General features: G+C 44.0%; 1 protein-coding gene and 1 long non-coding RNA gene across 2 annotated transcripts in view; one reads left to right on the forward strand and one right to left on the reverse strand.

The window, feature by feature from the left end:
• si:cabz01090165.1 (uncharacterized protein LOC100333421 homolog) overlaps positions 1-19030 on the forward strand; it is a 950945-nt gene that overhangs the window by 486985 nt on the left and 444930 nt on the right. The gene's annotated exons all lie outside the window — the stretch shown is intronic.
• LOC117509388 overlaps positions 1-19030 on the reverse strand; it is a 149296-nt gene that overhangs the window by 77907 nt on the left and 52359 nt on the right. The window contains exon 2 of the long non-coding RNA XR_004560396.1: positions 8145-8154. This is a non-coding gene — a long non-coding RNA (uncharacterized LOC117509388). The remainder of the gene's footprint in view (positions 1-8144; positions 8155-19030) is intronic.

The following is a 19030-nucleotide window of genomic DNA, read 5'->3' on the forward strand; positions in this document are numbered from 1 at the left end:
GGAGCCATTGGTCCCAGTCAGAGCCAGTTTCATTCACAAATTTCCGTAACATCTGTTTAAGTGCTTGATTAAATCGTTCACAGAGTCCATCTGTCTGAGGATGGTAAGGTGTAGTTCTCAGTCCTTTAATTACAATCAATTGATACACATCTTTGAGCAGTTTGGACATAAAATTTGTGTCCTGGTCTGTAAGTATCTCTTGAGGAAAACCGACTCTGGAGAAAAAAAAAAAAAAAAAAACTGCACTAAGCAGAACGCGACATTCTTTGCTTTTACAGCTTTCAAGGGAAAAACCTCTGGATATCTAGTTGCATAATCTGTAATTACCAGCATGAACTGGTTACTTGCCTTACTTTGCTCCACAGGTCCCACTATGTCCAAGCCAAGGTGCTGAAATGGTGTACTCACAACTGGGAGAGGCTGGAGGGGAGCTTTGTTGGGGAGTCTGGCTGATGTAATCTGGCACTCTGGACAGCTCCTGCAAAACTGAGCAACATCTTTACACAAGCCAGGCCAATAGAAACAGCGTGTTATGTGGGCCATGGTCTTGTGCTTCCCCAGGTGGCCAGCCCAGGGAATAGAATTGGCCAACTTCAAAACAGTTGGTCTTACTACTTTGGGAACCACAAGCTGTTTACTAGACCCAGTTTTTCAGTACAGGATGTCATTTTGCAGACAAAAAAGCATTGCCTTTAGGCTCTCCGAAGTGCTTTGATAGACTTGGATCCTGATGCTGCAGGTCTAATATATTACCAAGGATTTTAAAATCTTCAAGTACCTCAGGCTCTGAAGAATCAGGAGGCATTACCACCATCCCTTGGAATTTCTCTCTCCTCCACTGCCATTTGGATTTCCGCTCCTTTTTCTTCTCTGAAGAAAATTCCACATTGTAGAATGCCAAGGTACTTAAGCTCTGAAGTGTTTCCTCAGACTGCTTTGCCTGGGCCTGGGTTAATGCCATATTACACTGGGGAGACTGTAACAGGTCAGTTAGCACCGGTAGGTCACTGCCAAGGATTACAGGATTGAATAAATGATAAGTTGTCAGCTACACCAACATTGAACAGGTAAGTTTGTTCTTTTACAGTCACATAGACATCTGCTGTTGTATATTTCCTTTCATCACCATGGACACAGCGGATCAAAATGGTCTCACTGGTACAGACAGACTGAGAAGGCACATAACTGCGCTGAACCAATGTCCGTGTACTCCCTGTATCAATCAGTGCCTTCAGTGATTGACCATTAAGCTCCACAGATGTCTCCTTTAAAGGCCACATTGCCCCAACCTTGTGGATTTCTTCCCTGGGCACAAAACACATCTGGGACAATTTGACAGGATTTTGAGGGCACATTGGTTTGGTGTGACCCTCCTGTCCACACAATTAACAAATGGGCTTTTTCCCTTGAAATTTTGAAGCCTGTGGGTTCTTAAACTTTCCCTTTACAGGGGACTTACCCACACTTGAAACTTGGACCGGAGGTTGGTTGCGATCATCCTTTTTCCAGCTTTGGTAAGTCCACAATGAGTTTTTCCTCCAAGCAGCCACAAACACGTCAGCCAATGAAGCAGCCTCCTCTGTAGTCCTTGGATCATGTTCCTTTATCCACACCTGAAGTTCTGGCGACAACATTCTCAGAAACTGTTCAAGAATGATTATTTCATTGATTTGTTCAACTGTTTTACCTTTGGGCTGCACCCATTTACCATACAGTTCCTTCAGCCTTATGTAGAGGTCTTTGGAGTTTCTTCGGGCTCCACTTGAAGCGAAGTGAAGCTTTGCCTATAGGTTTCACTGTTAATGTCATACTTATGTAAAACTACTAGTTTCACTTGGTCATAATTCATAGACAAATCAACATCCATATGCACAAATGCACTTCTAGCTTTGCCTGTTGGAAAGCCCAGTCTATTCTTGGCCATCTACAGGCATAAGCAATGCGTTCAAAAGTACCAAGAAAATGTTCAATATCATCCTCTTCACTCAATTTTTGTAATTTAGGTACATGGGAAACTTTTGCAAAGAAAGGGTCACCTGATTGGCTGTGAAGTGATGAAGCTGTTTCAACAGGCTCTGGTGGTGGCGTAGGCCGCACTGTGGGAGTAGTTTGAATTTGAAACTCCCTCTTGAACAAGCTGAACTGTTTTTGTAGTTCTTAAAATTCCTGTTCCTGCCTAGCCACTTCTCGATTCCAGTGGTCCTCTTAGGCCCTCTGTTGTCCAAAGTGGGCTCGGAGCAGGTTATAGCCAAGTCTGTTAATGTAGGTTAGTAAAGGAGGGTGACTGGCATTGTCCATAATATCCTCCAGTTTGTCCAGTGTTCTCTTCTCTACCACCATCACCAGAGAGTCCAGCTTTGTGCCAAGCATGGAGCCAGCCCACCTCATGAGTTTGTCCAACCTGGATGTGTCCTTTTTCTTGAATAATTCACTTGACTAGTGCTGAGTGCTTCACTGAACAAGAAATAAAAGATACAAACACAAAACAATAATGTACAATACATAGAAATGATAAGAAATATTACTAAATTTTCAAACACAAATTAACACACCCTTTGTGAGTCTTAGCGATCAAGAACATGTGAACCTTGAGTATATTCTTAAATTCCTCAATCAAACTCAGCTTCCTACTATGATCTCTCAGTAGACCATTTCACAATGCAGAATGGTAGTGGAATAAACTTTTAGTTGTGGCATGGTAGTTTAATCATCCTTTAGCTGCCGAGTGGTAGTGTAATAAACCTTTAATTTAGGTTTAAGGTGGATAGCGATTTTAAAGTGGACAGCCAATTTGCAACTGTTGGAAAATCCATTTATCATTTAAGGCATTTGGCTGAAGTGAAACCTTTTCTTTCAAGGCAGCATTTAGAGACACTGATCCATGCTTTTATTTCATCTCGCTTGGAAGACTGAAACTCACTTTATGTGAGAGTCAGTCAGTTACTGCTTGTTTACAGCTGGTTCAGAATGCTGCTGCGTGACCTTTGACAGGAACTCAAAGGAAAGAGCACATAATTACCCCTGTCTTGGCCTCTCTTCATTGGTAACCTGTATAAATTAGGGTTCATTTTAAAATTCCTGTGTTTGTTTTTAAGTCTTTTCATGACTTAGCCCCGTTGCACCTCTCTGGGCTTTGTCACCCTTATATACTGTGTCGGTCTCTCAGGTCAGCTGACCAGCTTTTCCTGGAGGTGCTGAAATTTAAAAGGAAGCTCAGAGGGGACAGGACCTTTTCTGTTGTTGCACCTAAATTGTGGAACAGTTTGCCTTTGGATGTAAGAGAGGCACCTTCATTGGCCACTTTGAGATTATGTCTTAAAACTTATCTTTTTTCATTGGCTTTTGACCGCAGTGAGTGAGTGCTTTATCAATAAAGATGGTATGGTATGTGATATATATGTGATATACAGTGGTATGTAAAAGTTTGGGCACCCCTGATGATTTATATGATTTATAAATTTATGATTTATAAATCATTGGTTGTCTGGATCAGAAATTTCAGTTAAATATATCATATAGCAGGCGAACACACTGATATTTGAGAAGTGAAATGAAGTTTCTAGTATTTACAGAAAGTGTGCAATAATTATTTAAACAAAATTAGGCAGGTGCATAAATTTGGGCACCCTTGTCATTTTATTGATTTGAATATATTTAGCACTAATTGTTGGAAAACAAAATTGGTTTGCTAAGCTCATTGACCCTTGACCTCCTTACCAGGTGAATCCAATCATGAGAAAGGATGTTTAAGGTGGCCATTTGCAAATGTTTCTCCTCTTTGCATATCTTCTAATGAGTGGCAACATGGGAGCCTCCAAACCACTCTCAAATGACCTGAAAACAAAGATTGTTCAACATCATGGTCTAGGGGAAGGATACAAAAAGCTATCTCAGAGATTTCAGCTGCTAGTTTAAACTGTGAGGAACATAGTGCGGAAATGGCCACAGGCACAGAACTAGTTAAGTTCCAAAGTGGCATGCCAAGAAAAATCTCAAATAAGCTGAAGTGAAGGATGGTGACAACAGTCATAGTCAACCCACAGACCTCCTCCAAAGACCTACAACATGATCTTGCTGCAGATAGTGTCTCTGTGTATCGTCCAACTATACAGCACAATTTGCACAAAGAGATGCTGCATGATGCTGTAATGCAGAGGAAGCCTTTTCTGTGTACACGCCACAAACAGAGTCGCTTTAGGTATGCAAAAGCAGATTTGGACAATCCAGCTTCATCTACATACATAAAGGGCTCCTCGCCAGCAGTACCAGATCCGACAGTCGGGGACGGTGATCACCTGGGAATTCGGGACTTGGCGGCTCCAGTATTCACCGGGTTCTGTGGCGTTGGAAATCGTGTGGTTCCGGCTCTTCTCAGGACAGACGTCTTCTATCCTCGAGCCTGCCCACACGTCACCTTTGTGAATTGACTATAATCAGATTCTGAGATTGTCTGTATATTCGTTGTGCACATTCACAACATTAAATTGTTACCTTTTGGCTCATCTATTGACCGTTCATTTGCGCCCCCTGTTGTGGGTCCGTGTCACTACACTTTCCCCAACAGGATATCTCGGCCACTGTCATGGATCCCGAGGGGCGTCAACCATCTGCTGGACAGCCAATGGAAGAGCAGGGTGCACCGGCGTCGGCTGGAGGCGTGATTGGTGGGTTGTAGCACATCCTCACCGCCTTTACCGCTCGGATGGACCTGATGACCGAGCAGCACATCATCCTCAATCGCAGGATGGAGGCTGTCACCGTACAGGTGGAAGCGCGCGCTCAGGACGCTGCTGCAGCTCCTCCTCCTGCCGACCCGGTGCCGAATACAGACGTTCCACTGGTCGTTCAACTACCCCCCCCCACCATCCCCTGAAGCATACATAAGCCCCCCAGAGCCGTACGGAGGTTGTGTGGAGACGTGCACGGACTTTCTTATGCAGTGTTCGCTCGTCTTTGCACAACGTCCCCTGATGTACGCATCTGATGCCAGCAAGGTGGCTTATGTGATTAATTTGCTTCGAGTTGAGGCACGCGCTTGGGCAACAGCGCTTTGGGAACAAAGTTCACGGCTCCTTGCCTCTTATACTGGGTTTGTGAGGGAGCTCAGAACTGTTTTTGATCACCCTAACAGAGGAGAGACCGCTTCAACAGTGCTGCTGTCCATGCGACAGGGGCGCCGCAGCGCAGCCGAATATGCAGTCGACTTCCGCATCACGGCTGCGAGGTCCGGCTGGAATAACGTTGCGCTCCGCGCCGCCTTCATAAATGGACTGTCGTCGGTCCTGAAGGAGCACCTGGTAGCTAAGGAAGAACCGCGGGATTTAGACGGGCTTATTGATCTCGTTATACGGTTAGACAGTCGGTTGGAGGAACGCCGTCGGGAGCGAGGCGAAGGACGTGGCCGGGCACGCGCCGTCCCTCTCCCTTCCGGGTTCAAAAAGGTTCCGCCCTCCCCACGCCCCACAGCCGCAGCGCTCCGTGGGGCAACAGCTCCCCCTGCTGACGTTGCTAGGGAGACGCACAGTGCCAAAATGAGAACAACTGACAGAATGAGGAGGCTGGTCCGCGGGGAGTGTTTTCTCTGCAGCTCAAAAGAGCACATACAGAAAAACTGCCCCAAACGGCCAAAACGACAACACCCGCCCTTAGAGACTGGGCTAAGGGGGGGTCATAACATTCATGTGGGACACACACATATTGCCACACGACTCCCAGTTACAATCCTGAGTGGGGATTTAACCCTTCAAGCTCCAGCACTGGTGGACACGGGGTCAGAAGGGAATCTGCTAGACAGCAGATGGGCAAGGGAGGTAGGGCTCCCTCTGGTGGTGCTTCCTTCGCCATTGCAGGTGCGGGCACTAGATGGCACCCTTCTCCCTTTAGTCATGCACAAGACACAACCTGTAACTCTGGTGGTGTCTGGGAATCATCGGGAGGAGATCGAGTTTTTTGTGACTCCTTCTACCTCCCGCGTGATTTTGGGCTTCCCGTGGATGTTGAAACACAATCCCCGGATTGATTGGCCGTCTGGGGTGGTGGTTCAGTGGAGCGAAACCTGCCATCGGGCGTGTTTAGGATCCTCGGTTCCTCCCGGTTTACATGCTAAGGAGGAGGTCAAAGTCCCTCCCAATCTGACGGCGGTGCCGGTTGAGTACCATAATCTTGCTGATGTCTTCAGCAAGGATCTGGCACTCGCCCTTCCCCCGCACCGTCCGTACGATTGTGCCACTGATCTGATTCCAGGCGTTGAGTTCCCGTCCAGCAGGCTGTACAACCTCTCACGACCTGAGCGTGAATCAATGGAGACCTACATCCGGGACTCATTAGCTGCCGGGCTGATCCGGAACTCCACCTCCCCGATGGGTGCAGGTTTCTTTTTTGTGGGCAAGAAAGATGGCGGACTCCGTCCATGCATTGATTACAGGGGGCTGAATGAAATCACTGTTCGCAACCGATACCCGTTGCCGTTGTTAGATTCCGTGTTCACCCCCCTGCATGGAGCCAAAATCTTTACTAAGCTGGATCTTAGGAATGCGTATCACCTGGTTCGGATCCGGAAGGGAGACGAATGGAAGACGGCATTTAACACCCCGTTAGGTCACTTTGAGTACCTGGTCATGCCGTTTGGCCTCACCAATGCCCCCGCGACGTTCCAAGCCTTGGTTAACGACGTCTTGCGGGACTTCCTGCACCGATTCATCTTCGTATATCTAGACGATATACTCATCTTTTCTCCGGATCCTGAGACCCATGTCCGACATGTACGTCAGGTCCTGCAGCGGTTGTTGGAGAACCGGCTGTTTGTGAAGGGCGAGAAGTGTGAGTTTCACCGCACCTCTTTGTCCTTCCTGGGGTTCATCTTCTCCTCCAACTCCGTCGCCCCTGATCCGGCTAAGGTTGTAGCGGTGAGAGACTGGCCCCAACCAACAAGCTGTAGGAAGCTGCAACAGTTCCTCGGCTTTGCAAATTTCTACAGGAGGTTCATTAAGGGCTACAGTCAGGTAGTTAGCCCCCTGACAGCCCTGACCTCTCCAAAAGTCCCCTTCAGGCCCTGGCATGGAGCCCGGACCCCGGAACTGGTCCGAAGAATCATCTGTACGTCCCACCAGAGGCCAGAGCTGAAGTCTTGCACTTCTGTCACGGTTCCAAGCTCTCCTGTCATCCAGGGGTGCGAAGGACTGTGGCAGTTGTCCGGCAGCGCTTCTGGTGGGCGTCTATGGAGGCCGACGTCTGGGAGTACATCCAGGCCTGCACCACCTGTGCCAGGGGCAAGGCAGACCACAAAAGGTCCCAAGAACTTCTCCAGCCGCTTCCTGTGCCGCATCGCCCCTGGTCCCATATCGGCCTGGATTTCGTCACGGGCCTCCCGCCGTCCCAGGGCAACACCACCATCTTCACGATAGTGGACCGATTCTCCAAGGCGGCCCACTTCGTGGCCCTCCCGAAGCTCCCAACAGCCCAGGAGACAGCAGACCTCCTGGTCCACCACGTCGTCCGTCTGCATGGGATACCTACCGATATCGTCTCTGATCATGGTCCCCAGTTCTCCTCACACGTCTGGAGGAGCTTCTGCCGGGAACTGGGGGCCACTGTGAGCCTCTCGTCCAGGTATCACCCGCAGACCAATGGACAGGCAGAACGGGCCAATCAGGAATTGGAGCAAGCCCTGCGCTGTGTGACGTCCGTACACCCGACGGCCTGGAGTGAACATCTGGCCTGGATCGAGAATGCGCATAACAGCCAGGTGTCCTCTGCCACCGGCCTCTCCCCATTTGAGGTGTGTTTGGGGTATCAGCCCCCATTGTTTCCCGTGGTGGAGGGAGAGGTCGGTGTGCCCTCAGTCCAGGCCCACCTGCGGAAGTGCCGTCGGGTGTGGCGCTCCGCCCGTTCTGCCTTGTTGAAAGCCCGGACGAGGGCGAAGACCCATGCGGACCGCCGGCGATCCCTGGCCCCTGCTTACCGGCCCGGGCAGGAGGTGTGGCTATCCACGAAGGACATCCCCCTCCAGGTGGACTCCCCGAAACTCAAGGACAGGCATATTGGACCATACAGAATCCTCAAAATCCTCAGTCCTGCCGCAGTGAAGCTCCAACTCCCAGCTTCACTGCGGATCCACCCAGTCTTTCATGTGTCAGGGATCAAACCTCACCACACCTCGCCCCTTTGTGCTCCCAGACCGGCACCGCCTCCTGCCCGGATCATCGATGGGGAGCCGGCTTGGACAGTGCGCCGGCTCCTGGACATCCGTCGGATGGGCCGGGGGTTCCAGTATTTGGTGGACTGGGAGGGGTATGGACCCGAAGAACGCTCCTGGGTGAAGAGGAGCTTCATCCTGGATCCGGCCCTCCTGGCCGATTTCTACCGCCGTCACCCGGACAAGCCTGGTCGGGCGCCAGGAGGCGCCCGATGAGGGGGGGGGTCCTATTGTGTGGGCCGCCAGAAGAGGAGGTACTGCTGGCCCACCACCAGAGGGCGCCCTGCCTGAAGTGCGGGCTTCAGGCACGAGAGGGCGCTGCCGCCACGGACACAACCGGGACAGCTGTCAAGAGATAATGAGTGACAGCTGTCACCCATCTGCTCTGCATCATCTCACTCCATAAAGACCGGACGTCATCTCCACCTGATTGCCGAGATATCATCTACCTGTGAAGGTAATATTCTCTGCTGTGTCAGAACTGTGACTTACGTGTGATCTGTTTGCAGCCGTTTTCCTGTGGAGCCTTGTCAGCTGATTGGTGGTTTATGAGAGTGCCGACGTCTTCGCATCTCACTCCTTCCAGATAAGTGCTTTAACAGGAGCTGCACATGTGTGTGATTAGAGGTGGAGGTGACTTTCCACCTTCTGACTGTTTTTGTTGCTGGGTGTGCACACACCCACATCTCACTGTTTGTGCTCCTCGCCAGCAGTATCAGATCCGACAGTCGGGGACGGTGATCACCTGGGAATTCGGGACTTGGCGGCTCCAGTATTCACCGGGTTCTGTGACGGTGGAAATCGTGTGGTTCTGGCTCTTCTCAGGACAGACGTCTTCTATCCTCGAGCCTGCCCACACGTCACCTTTGTGAATTGACTATAATCAGATTCTGAGATTGTCTGTATATTTGTTGTGCACATTCACAACATTAAATTGTTACCTTTTGGCTCATCTATTGACCGTTCATTTGCGCCTCCTGTTGTGGGTCCGTGTCACTACACTTTCCCCAACATGCTGATCCAAACAACTAATGACTTATAAAGAAAAAAAATGGAAATCATCAGGGGTGCCCAGACTTTTACATACTATTGTATATACACAACACGGAATTTGCTCTAAAATAAATTGCTTTTATCAAATCAAATCAAATCAATTTTATTTATATAGCGCCAAATCACAACAAAGAGTCGCCCCAAGGCACTTTATATTGTAAGGCAAAAGCCATACAATAATTACAGAAAAACCCCAACAGTCAAAACGACCCCCTATGAGCAAGCACTTGGCGACAGTGGGAAGGAAAACTCCCTTTTAACAGGAAGAAACCTCCAGCAGAACCAGGCTCAGGGAGGGGCAGTCTTCTGCTGGGACTGGTTGGGGCTGAGGGAGAGAATCAGAAAAAAGACATGCTGTGGAAGACAGCAGAGATCAATCACTAATGATTAAAAGCAGAGTGGTACATACAGAGCAAAAAGAGGTGAATAAAAAGAAACACTCAGTGCATCATGGGAACCCCCCAGCAGTCTAAGTCTATAGCAGCATAACTAAGGGATGGTTCAGGGTCACCTGATCCAGCCCTAACTATAAGCTTTTTCGAAAAGGAAAGTTTTAAGCTTAATCTTAAAAGTATTTTTATTCATGCATTAAACTCAAATGTAAACGTACAATATGACTGGGTAATGAGAAACTGAACGCTCACACAAGTCAGGCAGTCAGCGAATTAACACAGACACAGCACAATAGCTTGTAGTTATTTTGCTGAATTATTGGAATAATTGGCAGCAGGAATTATTACCCTAATTAAGGAGAGGGCAGAGAATTTGTAAATGTTTATTAATGGTGTGTGTATGAAGCTGAACCTTGTACTTTCACTTGCTCTTTGTTTCCTTTGGCCATGTTTCACTCATTAGATATGGTGATGATTGATCATTGGTTACACTTTTGTCTAAAGGAAGTTTTTTTTTTTTTTTTCTTGGATATGTTGCTTATTTTTTCTGTTATTAGCTATACTTTACATGCATTTTAGACAGTTTCATACAGGAGTAAAATCTGTCAAGCACAAGTTTAGAGAGCCCTTTCCACTGAAGGGACAGAAATTAATTTGGCTGAAGAGCCAAAGGTCATGAAGATCAGGAAGACATGCAGGGGAGGGGCCCTCACTTGACAGCTGTCAAAATGCCGCGCTCAGTTGTGAGGCGCAACACCAACCACCGAGCATAGCAGGATGAGGAACGAAACAAAAACATCCCGACAGAAACATGATATAAACATAACCCTGGACCTAAAAGATGACAAATTCCAAGAAAACGCACCGGAAAGAACATAACGCGGGAACCCTCGGACCCAGAAGAGAAAATGTTTTCCATGCACGGCTGACCAGGTTTACCATGGTAACCGTACGTAGCAGGAGAACAGGAGACAAAACAGGTGGAACTCTCATCACACACTCGCAGACACACCAAACCTGCATAACCACACACACACACAGGGCCAGTACCATCTGTTGATCTGTAGTGGATTACCCTGCTGGTATGAGCATCCACCACCTCTCTCTGCCTCTATAAGTCGCTCTCTTCCACAAGTTGTGATGTGTCGGTGTCTCGGGGGTTGGATATGATAAGGTGTCAAAGTGTTCCCTCGGCCTGCCAGGTATCTCCCTGTGTCTGTGCACACCCCACCCCCACCACACTCTTTGTTTTTTTTTCTGCCCCCCCCCCACCAAGTATAATTCCGATTAACCCCTTTCTACATCATCTTTCCTTTTCAGCTTCTCGATAAAGGACAAGCTGCATTGTTGGAGCAACTTGCTGTCACCACTTGCACAGTCAACGTGACTGTCAGCCTCCAAGTGCCACACGTCATCAATCACTCTGATATAAAACACCACAGTTGGCCACTGGGAAAATCATGACACCCTTAAAATCCACAATCCAGCCCAGCCTCCCTCTGAGGTTTGAATACAGAACAGGGCCCCAAAGGTGTTACGGCACCTTCCAAAAAGTTAAAGTATGTTAAAAATGAGGAGACTATGCTGTGTTTTTAAACCTTGTGGTTACATGGGATTTTAGGGTTCTCTCACTGAGCAAATTTCACTTTAAACCACTTCAGCATCAGTGTGGATCTGACTTCAGTTCACTGCAGTTTGCCCCAGTAGACGTGTTCACGCTAGGATTGGATGGGAAGTGAAAAAATGTGGACTGTGCATCCCTAACAACATGGCGAATGCCAATCCAAGGAAGGGAGCGTGGCTTAAGTTGTTTGTTTGTTATATTCATAGTTATTTGTAAACAAAAAAGTTCATGTTTAACTGTAAAACATCAAGCCTCAATTATATTTCTTTGTAATAAGCGTTTAATAATGAAATATTATAGAATTATAGACTTTTGATGAGGTGTGCCAGTGATTATGCGGACCTGGTCAGGATGGGATTCACCAAGGCCTTGGCGAGGTGAACCTTGACTGAGGTGTTGCTGCAGCAGCTGCAGCCAGCAGTGTTGACTGACAGCCAAACTAACAGCCAAAGTAGGCATTGTATCGCGTTATCTGATTGGTTGTTATCCATAGAAGGCGTAGCTCGATTGGCTAGTGCTACGCTGCACGCGAGGTGTACTCAGCTCCACCAGCGGTCAAGTCGGCATGTCGTACAGCTCAGAAAGTGGCGAATGGGCCAATCAGAAGTTGGCAAAATCACATACCATATAATATAGGAATAATTGGCCCTTTATATATATATATATATATATATATATATATATATATATATATATATATATATATATATATATATATATATATACACACACACACACACTGTATATTATCAGTTATCAAGTTGTTCACCAATGAATATGGCATTATTCACCCTGAAGAAAACCATACACCCTTCGGCCTCAGGGTGTATGGTTTTCTTCAGGGTGAATAATGCCATATTCATATATAAAGCCATATTCATTGGTGAACAGCTTGATAACAATTTTATCATATACCTATAAATGATAAATGCACGCAGAACACAATGTGCGTGCTCTCCCTTAGCTCACTGCCTCCGGGGGTACGGATGTGGGACCCGCAAAGAATCCAAGTCATGGCCACAAAGCTCTGTGGCTGCAGTTACCGAGACCATGCAGCGGGCGCTGCGGATCTTTACACAAGAAGTCTATCCTTGCGGGCTGCCAGAGCGCGCTGCATCAAAACAGCAAACGTAGTCTCTGGACCTGTTGCTGGAGTTGGCTGCAGCTTGGCACAGCAGAGAGGGGGGCGGTGTGAGTGGCCCGCTGCGGTGCTTACCGAGCCCGCAGACTCAGTAAGCGCATCAGAGGCAGTGAGAGCAATCGCAGTGATGCCGACTGGTGCCGCGACCGGCCCGCCTGATAAGGACGCAGAACACAATGCGCTGTTAAAAAAAAGGAAAAAAAAAAAAGAAGAAACATGCAAAATTGCACTAAAAAAAAAATCAGCGAAACTGCGAGGCTGCGAAAGTTGAACCACGATATAGCAAAGGACCACTGTATTAAATTACACATTGACAATATCTAGGATCGCACGTGCCATGATGTCACAACATATGTATGGATTGGCTGATTACCAAGGCAACATTCATTTTGTGGGTTTTACTCGGGTGGTATGAAAAATATTACCGGTCCACGAAAAATATCACAAGGGTGTACTGCTATTTATTCTTTAGTGTTTTATCCAATCATATTGGCATATCATTTATAGGTATATGATAATGGCAGATACATTGGTATTGTAAATTTTTTACTCCTTAATATCAGTATTGTATTGGCCCCTAAAAAATCCATATCAGTCGTGTTCTACCGCAAACTCAACAAAGACTTTTTCAGGAGGTAAAAAACAGAACAGTCATGTCTGGCCAAGTCAATCACCTGACCTTAACCCAAATGACCAGAATTTCACCTTGTGAATAGAGAACAACTTTCTGAAACAAATAACAATGGAAAGAAGCTGCTGTAGAAGTCTGGACGAGCAGAACAAAAGAAAAGAGCAACAGTGAGTTGCAGGCTTGATGCAGTTATAGCAACCAAGAGATATGGAAGCAAATATAAAGTGTTACTTTCTTCAAATCTGAGCAGTGCTCACCTTGTAGATAGCTTGCGTAGAGCTCAGCCTTAGCAGAGATTGGCCCAGATTTGCATGGATGTCCAGTCACCTCTGAGGTGAAAGAAAATGTGGCACCATGTGCATATGTATTAGCTCACCATATTATATACGTTTATATCGACAGTCTTTTCATTTTCTGGTTAGAGTGTGCTCACTTATTTTGGTCTTGACAGTGTGAGTGTGTTTGCTGGGTGACTGGGTGGGGTAGTGGGGGTGGGTGGGGTGGTGGAAGGAGGGGCTGATGCCATCTGTTAAACGACTGAGCAGAACAGACCAGTATTAGTCTCACAATCCTGTTCCTTCTGCCTCCTCTTTTCCCCTCCTTTCCTTTCTTTATCTTCTCACTTGTGTTTGTCTCTTCATGTCTGTCATAGGTGTGTATAAAACTCTAGGAGGCTGGTTGATGCCAGAATCATCATCATCATCATCATCAGTTTTCTAATGATATAATATCGTGTTGAGGATGTTTATTATGCAGTCACTGTTCCCCTTTTTGGGTGTAGCTGATTAACCTATTCAAGGTGACCGAGACTGGAGCAGATCCCAGTGCACATTATTTTGAGCCCCTCCAACAGAGTAACTCATCAGGACACAGGTGGAGGTCCATGACATCACTACTGTGCAATATCCTCAAATGAACAGGACACTCAATTAAGTCTGTTAAACACAAAATAATGGTTGATTTTCAAGCAAGAATGGATCGGTGTTGACTCCCAGGGACTCTGGATTAATTTAACAAGCCAAGCCTGGAAGGGCAGAGTCGAAGACAGGTAGGGCATTGCAAATCTGGTTGAAGTGGCTATGTGGTTGTGTTCCTGACCTGCTTCTTGCCGTATGCACTGGTCTTCTTCTCGGTATACTTACGCCCAACACCTGACAGCACACCGGATGCCAGTTGCAGTCAAGTGCCAGTTGCTTACCTTTCACACTTTCCTAATGGTTGTCATTGTAATGCTTGCTTTCTACAACCTTGGACAAACTCCTTGAAAAAACAGTTCTTGAGAATGACACGTTAAAATGGACTGCATTTATATAGCACTTTTCCATCTGTATCAGATGCTCAAAGCACTTTACAAATAATGTCTCACATTCACCCCCAGATCAGGCTGCTGCCATACAATGCACTCATTACACAACAGGAGCAATAGGGGATGAAAGACCTTGCCCAAGGGCCCTTAGTGATTTTCCAGTCAGGCTGGGATTTGAACTGAGGATTTTCTGGTCTCAAGCCCAATGCCTTAACCACTAGACCATCACATCCCCCCCATTTCTGACATATTATCATATGGTCATGAATATAAGACATCCCTGATTATAAAGCAGCACCCCTTTTCCAAAACATATTTTTGAGAAAAAGACTTTCTTAACAGTACATCTTATTTTTTTAATTAAAAAAAAAATGTGTTTATGTGAAAATAATGAACTCTTAAAAGTTTATTTTAGTTTTCAACCACATACTGACACTTTTAGGACCACAGTAAACATTTGTCACTGTTATCAGTCTTTTATGTTAACCGTTTACTGTGTATCTGTCCTGACTATTTTTCTAACTTTCCACTCTGTTGCCCCATTATTTCATTGCTGCTTGACAGTTATGTTCAGCATTTGTTTCCTGGTAGAAAAATGCCGTCACTGTGCTGCAATGCACTGCTTCTATTGAAAATTTAAGTGGCAGGTCTCTCTCGTCCTGCTGGCACACACTCATTTCACTGGTTTTCACACCACCTACTGTTGTGTATGGTCTTCCATATAAAAGTATACACCCTGAACATAAGTCAACCCCATTTTTATAGAATTCCATAAAAACCCTGCCTTTTATTCATAACAATATGATATTAATTCCCATCACCATAGTGCAGAAACTACAGAAATGTGTTACATCTATATGATAGATAGATAGATAGATAGATAGATAGATAGATAGATAGATAGATAGATAGATAGATAGATAGATAGATAGATAGATAGATAGATAGATAGATAGATAGATAGATAGATAGATAGATAGATAGATAGATAGATAGATAGATAGATAGATAGATAGATAGATAGATAGATAGATAGATAGATAGATAGATAGATACTACAATTTGTACTTGCTCGCAAGGTTTGGGTACATTGCAATTCTTGTGCGGACCTCTCAAGAAATGAAAGGTATAACAGTATAAAAAGGATCCCTGGTGCACCTAAAAAAGGTGTAAGGCAAAAAGAGACGTGGCAAAAGCTAAGGAAAAGAAATTTAGTAAACTGTACAAGAAATTGAATAGTACGGAAGGATTGTGGATCACCATATTCTACTCGATACGCTGGAGAATCATTTTAGCATTACTTATGTCAGCCATACCCTTGTATGGTTGACATCATACATAACTAGGGATGGGTATTGGGAACCGGTTCTTTTCAGGCATCATTAAGAAATGATTCAGTCCATCAACATCAATATCCTTTTTGCTTAATGATTCCCTTATCGGTCATTTGGAGTGGCAGTTGTTTTTTGTAGATGTTTGTCAGGAAAATGATAATTTCTCTACTTTGATTACAGACCCTGCAGCAGGTCTGTAATCAACCGTTTCTGCAGTGCGGTTTTGCTTTGAACCTTGAATCAGTGAAGCATTGCTTTGATCTGCTGTTTCATTGGTTCTTTGTTTTATTTCATTTATCTTAATGTTTCCCCACTAAAACCCTAAAAAGCATATATCTGTGACTAATATTTATCTTTTTTATGTTAAACCGACCTGTTACAGTTGATAGATGTATTTTATAAATTAAAAATGGGGCCGATGCTAAAGCGTTTTCAGTGTTAAAGTTAGCATTAAGCTGTTAGCATAAGTACGTTTGTGTGCATTTGTTTTGTGTATAATAATTAATGGCTCAGCATTTGTTGTCATAAAAGAGTCAAATGTATTACAAATTGTAATATTTTTTAAATGTATTTTTATAATTTATATATTAATAATAATAGCAACTATAACAACAATAGTAATAATAACTCATAATGCTACAATACAATTTTAGAGAAAGACAAAAAGAACCTGATAAAACAAAATACAACAGAAAAGATAAAACCAACTAACAATCAGTGTTGTATAGTAACAAAGTAAAAATACTTCATTACTGTACTTAAGTACATTTTGGGAGACTTTGTACTTTACTTGAGTTTTTTAAATTCAGCTTACTTTCACTTTTACTTCAGTACATTTCCAACCTTAATTGCATACTTCTACTCCGATACATTTTCTATGCGCCATGCCGTTACTCGTTACAAAAAAAACCACACACACACATGAAAAAAGTCGTGTTTTTACCCAGAGACACCACTGATTACTAGTGACTGCAACGAAGTCAGACCGATTTGTCATGAGGCATGTCCGCTTTTTTGCAGTTGCCCACTTGCGCACTTGGGGGGTGTTTGTCAGGAAAATGCTAATTTCTCTACATTGATTACAGACCTGCAGCGGGTCTGTAATCAACTTTTCTGCAGCACGGCTTTGCTTTGAACTTTGAACCAATTGAATCGTATTAACCTTGAACCAAGCAGTGCTTCCATCTACGATTCTTGGAGTCATTGTTTTATTTCACTTTCTCCTAATTTTTCCCTGCTAAAACCCTGAAGAGCATATGTCTGTGAGTAATATTTAATACTTTTTATGTTAAACCGATCTGTTATGGTCTTCTGAAACAGTTGTTAGATGTATTTTATAACTTAAAAACGGAACCAATGCTAACACGTTAGTATGTCTATGGTGTTTTCAATGTTAAAGTTAGCATTAAGCTGTTCTCATCAGCACATTTGTGTTGATTTGTTTTCTGTATAACAATTGCTCAGCGTTCGTTGTCGTAAAAGAGTCACATTGTAATTTTTTAAATTTATTTTTATTCATATATTAATAATAATAGCAACAACAATAATAGTCTACATAATAGACAATAATAGTCAATAATAATAGACTAATAATGTCACAATACAATTTTAGAGAAACAGACAAAAAGAACCTAATGAAACAAAACACAACAGAAAAGATAAAACCATCTAACAATGAAAATAAATAAATACATATAGAAATAAATAACTGTTTCCTGTGAACACCTAGTGAGTAGCCTACTCTTGTTTAGGTTTTGAAACCTTGTTTCTAAAGTGCTTTTGTGTTATGTGCATAATTTTCAGTATTTTGACTAATACTACCAGTCCTTTACAAGCATAGATAAACTTTGTAATATTAAAAAAATCTGTCCGTTTTTGATTATTAACATTTACTTATACTTTTACTTTCAATACTTGAGTACATTTAGTTGTACATTACTTGTCATACTTAAGTACAATAAATACTAGGTACTTTAAGACTTTTACTTGAGTAGCATTTCAATCAGTGACTTGAACTACCAAAGTCATTTTTTTAATGGGTATCTGTACTTTTACTTAAGTGTGATTTTCTGGTACTTTATACTACACTGCTAACAATGAACATAAATAAATAAATAAATATAGAAAGAACTGTTTCCTGTGAACACCTAGTGACTCTTACATCTCTGCTTCATCCCTGTTTTATTTAAGCTTAATGACAATTTGTTTCGGTCAATCCATATTTTCAATTTGTTAATTTCTTCAGTGATTTCCTCCAGAACTATCTGCCAAGCTAGAAAACCGCTGCATCCTAGTAAGAGCACAATACTACTGGAATGAATTTGAATAAGCAAACTTTTTTTTTTTTTTGTCACCTAAATGGATGCTGCACTCACTGCAGTTTATTGTCTGGAATAGTCCCAGATTGCATTTCAGAGCTTCTAAAATTCAAACATTTTCATGTGGGTGGTGTTGGGGGTAATTTTGCGTTTCAGCTTTTTTGTTTATCACCACTTTCATCCCTGAATATGTCAGTCATGAGTCACTTCTTGCAGATTAAAGTCACTAACTGGGACTCCTGTCTTGTTGCGAGAAAGAAATGAGAATCGTCGTCCGTTCTGTTCACACAGCTCCAAACGCTGCCGAGTCAAGTTAGAACAATAGAGTCCAGTCGGAATTAATAACTTCAAAGCAAAATGCAATTTAAATCAATTGACACCTCTTTTCAAACATTGTAATACAAATAAAGTGCAATCGATCAAAAATGTTTTTCCTCCCAAAATGAGACGTCCTGCACTGACGTGCAGCAGCTGGAGGTATGGAGTGACATTCTGGCCAAAATTTCTGAAATGAAATGCTTCTGACAAAACTTCAGATTTTATTTATTTTTATATTTGTCCAGAGATCAAGGATCCAGTGACCAATTTAAAATGTTGTTGACATAGAATACCTATAAAGCCTACTTTTAGTACACATATTGCAGCGTTTTGGAATTACCTTCCATTGCTATGTTGATAATACTCACTCATACATGCTGATAACTGCTGGTAATCTCATCTACATTAAATCCTTAGAAGATTGCCTTGCATCAGTGAAAAGCTGGATGTCTAGCAATTTGACAAGACTGAAACTCTGACAAGACAACACTGACAAGACTGAAATGATGGTTCTTGGTCCAGTGAGACATCTGCATCAATTTCACCAGCTAATGCTTAGCCTAGGCTTGTGTGTCATACATCACACTGACAAAATGAGGAAACTTGGGGAAATTTTTGATCCTACATTGTCCTTTGACCTCCTGTTTAGCGATATTACGAGGACTGCTTTCTTCCATTTGCAAAATGTAGCGAAGATTCATCCCATCCTGTCTATGGCT

This window comes from Thalassophryne amazonica, chromosome 4, assembly GCF_902500255.1.
Source record: "Thalassophryne amazonica chromosome 4, fThaAma1.1, whole genome shotgun sequence".
NCBI lineage: Eukaryota > Metazoa > Chordata > Actinopteri > Batrachoidiformes > Batrachoididae > Thalassophryne > Thalassophryne amazonica.